We start from the raw sequence: 5421 nt of genomic DNA on the forward strand, positions 1-5421 counted from the left end.
CGGAACGGAATGAAGAGGATGAACATCCGATGAATTTTCAATTAAAGTGATCACAAAATTTTTAATTAAGTTATTGTTTTATATCTTTGACGTTTGTGGAAAATACTTTACCTTTTTTTGTGATTGTATAATTTTCTTTCTTTCTTTTCTAAATTATGCTTTCACATGGACGTGAAATTTAGCGGACTGTTATAAATGTTGACCATACGTACCGTTTAAAGGACTTCGTTTTTTATGTGAATCATGGAGCTGGGAAGAACCAAAGCGCTTGAAAAATCTAAACAGTATTTTTTTTTTTTAGTATTCTTTTCTCTATTAGTCGCAATCAAAGCGGTTCAACCCTTATATTCGTTGCTTTGCATACATGAAATTAAACGTTCATTACTGCACGGAGCCGCCCTTAGGGGTACGCGACAGGGCCCGGTCAACACCTTATAAAGCAGAGAAAATTGATTTCTCTCATCAATTCCGGGATTTTTTTATTTCATTAATTCCGAATTTTCATTTGTGAGTAGATATTTTTAAGCATTCCTGTATATTCTGTGATAATGCACCAATATGAATCTTTGGATGCCCAATTCTCCTTCTTCACAAAATATATAAAATTGGAACTAAGGAGCCCCGAAAATATTTTCGCATCTGGCCCGCGTCTGATAAGGGCAGCCCTGTTACTGCAGTCAGTTTGAAGATAAAAATTCAGAATAAACTTTGCACACACACACACACATAAGCTGAAGTCATTTTCTTTCTATTTTATATCTTTAATTTGCTGGTAGATGTCCCAATTAACGACAAATATTTGTTTTTTGCTGAGCATGTGTGTGTCTATGATTTCGCTAAATTTGTTAAAATGTTTTGTTTGCATTTCTTTATTTTTACCTTGAGAAAAGTTTGCAATCCGAACTTTTTCCTTACTATATTTGAATCGCAAAGACGGTAGTTATATATATTTGGATATTACTTCAATACATTTATTTTATGGGCGATTTTTGAAGCTCTATACTGCCGCTTTAAGGCCCTGTATATGCAGTACTATCCGAGATAGATTTTTTTCCAGGCTTTCTATACGTGTCATGAACAATGAAAACAAATTGTCAGCTCAAAAAAAATTGAGCATTTAAGGGTTTGGTGTCTTCTTTACCCAGTTTTGATTGCAATAAAGCAATACCATGAAGAGCGTCCCTCATAGTCTAATACGTGGGATGGCGGAGGGATTGACTGCCCCCCTCCGTTCACCAAAAAAATTGTACTATTGACATGCGGGGGAGGGGGTGGAGGTGAACAACCGTCCCCACTTCCCGTTTTCAACGCTGACTCGTTCGAAAAGCCTGCGCCGCCTGTAAGGCCGGGGTTTCCTAAGAAAAGGTTTTCTACGGTGCGTGCAGCGTGAAATCGCTGATTGGTTAAAAACCTGAAATTCACGTTTTATAACCAATCAGCGTTTTCACGCTACGCGTTTGTGTTTTCCTAGTGTGGTGCATCAGATCAGGGTGACTATATTATAGTATATGGCCTTGGCATCAGCTACTTTGTCGTCTGCGCGCTCCGGTGCGAAGGGAAGGGAAAGAAAACACACACGAGCGAAGAGAACATCAGCAAAACGCGCGGCGCACGACGCATTTGAATCCTCCAGAAGCAGTCGGCCAATCACGCCCGACGTAAAGCGCTGTCGTGAGGCGTATTGCGCTCTGTAGGAAAACAGTCATACTGATTTTCTTATTGGTGAGTGGACGGCGTGTCGCGATGGGCGAATCACGTTGCGCACGGCACAGGAAACATGCTCCTAGGAAAACCCGGCTTCAGGGGTGTGCGACAGGTGCGGTCGCACCGGGTCTCATGGTTTCTGAGGCTCCTCACCCACGGTTAATTATTGGAATCTTTCACCAACTCTTAAATTATTTCTTACATTAATTCTGAATTTTCATCAGCTGCAGAATTATTAATTTCATTAATTCATCAATTTTGTAGGAACTTATTCTTCATTAATTCCGGAATTACTTATTTTCATATCAATTCTGGAATTACTGTACTTTTATAAATTTCGGAATTATTTCTTTCATTAATTCTGAATTTCCATCGATTCTGGAATTGTTTCTTCTGTGAATTCTGAATTTTCATCAATTCTGGAATGATTTTTCAAATAAGTTCGGAATTATTTTTTTCATTAGTTGTGAAATTTTATTGGTACTAGAGCTATTTCACTCATTTATTTTCAATTCATCAATTCTAAAATTTTCATAATTTTTGAGAATTGTTTCTTTCATTACTTTAAAATCTCTTTCAGTGCTGTATTTTCATAAATTTTTTTGTTAATTTATACTTAATTGTTTGTTTAAAATTTTTTGTATAGATATTTCTCAGCATTCCTGTATATTCTGAAATAATAGATCATTTTAAACTTTTAGAAGCTCGAGCTTTTACGTCAAAGAATTTTTTTAGGATGTTTTGTAATGCTATGTGATATAGAATTAACTACCACTTAAAGATAATTCTGAAAATATTATTTTAATATCCTCCTATTGACAAAGATTGGCAGCAAGTACCTTACAGAACTATGAATTTGGCTGGCAGAGATTTTGAGGGCTTTTCGTCACTAAGATTAAGAATGACAACGAAGATGGGCCTGTCATAATTTTCATTTCATCTCTATTTCTTACCTATGGCTATTTTTCATTGTAAGGCCAGCATTATAATATAAAAGTTTTATAAAGTTCTTTTACAAAACTTGAAAAATGCAACGGATAAGCGCATTGGGTGCATTCGAGCAAATGCAACTGATACGCTCATTGGTTGCATTTTTCAAGTTTTATAGAAGAACTATAATAAAACTTTTATAGTGTAATCCTGGCCTTAGTAGGGTGACCATACGTCCCGTATTTCCCGGGACAGTCCCGGTATTTTCTGTTTTTTTGGCCGTCCCGACATTTTGGCAAAAGTGTCCCGGTTTTTCCCGTATTTTACACGAAGCCTACTTGAATTTTTATTCTTTATTGAAGTCAAAGATTAACATTATTTTTCAACTCAGAAATTATTTTATGATAATTACTATTATATATGAGAATATTAATCTCCCACATTTGCCATGGTGAACGTTTTTTTTTCGTGGAATACATTTTAATCCACTGCTACTTGTAGTAATGCATCATTTCCCGCCATTGTGATTTTCCGTAATCTCAACAATATTTGGCAACTTTGTTTGGTTTTGGCGTCGTTTTTGGCGATAATTGGCGATGTCCCGTATTTTCCCGTATTTGGAATCCCGATGTCCCGTATTTCTCTCGAAGAAATATGGTCAGCCTAGGCCTTAGTTTAATGGTTTTCATTGGTTTCAACGTCGCAAGAACCTCACGGTGAGTATAAAAGAAAAGGCTGCCGTTGGAATCGGCAATAAATTGTAGGTCCCGGTTAGGGGCGGCTCGAGCTTACCTGCCGCCCGGGTGCGAAGCCTCTTATGCCAACCCTAATGGTGACCCTGGTGGCTGGGGCCGTCTGAAGAGCATCATCTTTCCCGCCCGCCCCCCCCCCGGAAAAGTGATTTTTCTGATGCCGTACCTGGCAAATTCTCGAAAATTTCAACCGATTTTCATTTTTGTGAGGCCCATTCTCTTGAAGCCCCTTATAACCTGCCGTACCCCTTGCACCCTCGCTTGAGTCGCCCCGGTCCCGGTCTAATTAGCCCTCGTTTGCAGAAAATGGCCGTGGTGCGACAAAAACGATCAAATGATTGGTTCAAATGTTATGCACATTATGGAGGTATTGTAAAAATTCACACACATACACATTAAAAATTTTCGGGTTCCTAGGAACGGATAATTTATTATACATTGATTTCTAGGAGAAATTGTTTCGGTTTGCGAACGGACTTTATGACGCGATTACGATATAAAAGTTTGATAAATATCTTTTACAAAACTTGAAAACAAAAAAAAAACCCACCAATAAGCCTATTGATTACATTCGCTCGAATGCAACCAATACGGTCATTGGTTGCATTTATCAAATTTTACAGTATAATCCCAGCTTTAGGAACGAATAGAACGAACGAATACAAGTTCGTAAACTAAGCGTTGACTGTATTTACAGTTTTTAGTTTTTTTGTTGAAACAATAGATGGCGCAATATACAAGCGTGTAAGAATGTGAAAAAATGTTTTGATTTAGCGTGTAAAAAGAATTTTTCGTCAGCTGAAATCATTTATTTATAACAAAAATTCAATTTTTTTCAATCAAAGATATAAATGAATCATTTCTTGATTTCATGTCAGCAAAGAAGAGATGAAAAAGAAATATAAATAATATCTTTTTTTTTTTCATTTTTTTTATTCATTGTCACTGGAATAATACGTATGTAAAATATTTAACTTTCACTTTTAAAATAATTACTTTCATGAAAAATGATTTAATTCATAATTTGAAGAAAATATATTACGCTGTAGTGATTGTTAATTGTTATGACTTTTCGTGCCTTATAAATTGCTACTTAATTATAACTAAATATCGTAATCATAAAGAAATTTATATTCTAGTACCTATAAATCTGAAAATCCGTTCACAAAAACTACAATGTAAGTAAAATATTAAAATCAAGAAAAAGGAAAATGGAACACGCTCCAACATCGTTTATAAATTTTAAACGTAAGTAAATACTGCAGCTTGCACTTTCATTTGCTATAAAGTGCAGGCTTCTAAAGTGTTTTTTTTATTCGAATTTCAGAGATTACACAGCACTTTTACGGAGCCCTCAAGAGCCTCATAAACTGAAATTTACGTTTGAAGAAGATAACTTTACAACCATATTTCACTTCTTTTGTTGTGTGATGTACTTCACAGTTAAAAAAAAGAAAGAAAAAGTGCGTGAATTTTAAGCATAAAAAATATTATAAAAGGGAATTCTCAGTCATATACTGTGGGTATGATAAGCCAGCTTGAGAGGAAACAGCATCGTAACTCTGGAATTTTAAAACGAAATTGCTGTTAAACTCTCATCCAGAAATTTTTGGATATTGGCTAGAGGTAAATTCATTTTCTATGAACATAATCCATCTTCTGAACAAGGGGCTTCTCGCGTGCTCATCTGTCGAAATAACCCTTCCAAAAGACTTTATATCCCGTGGGAAACGGAAGGAGTGGGTACAAGAGTAAAGGGTTATAAAAGAAAAAAAAATGAATAGCCCCTCAAACTTTTCTTCATCTTTGTTTTTCTTTTATGCATATTTCCCCTTAATCTTTCAGTCAGATTCCTTTGCAAGCTATCCCAGTCTTTCCTTCCACCAAACATTGCTATCTGTACTGTTCCATCAGCGCATTTCTTCAGCGATCGATCAAATTTGTGTTTTTTTAGTCGTTGCACGTTTTTGCTCGTGCTTGCGTTCGGATTTCTTTTCTTTCCATGTGGAAAAGTGGGAAGACTTTTTTATACACA

Source organism: Pholcus phalangioides, unplaced genomic scaffold, assembly GCF_987345545.1.
Source record: "Pholcus phalangioides strain wild (caught in Gottingen) unplaced genomic scaffold, Ppha-v1.0 ptg000011l_1, whole genome shotgun sequence".
In the NCBI taxonomy this organism is placed as follows: Eukaryota; Metazoa; Arthropoda; class Arachnida; order Araneae; family Pholcidae; genus Pholcus; species Pholcus phalangioides.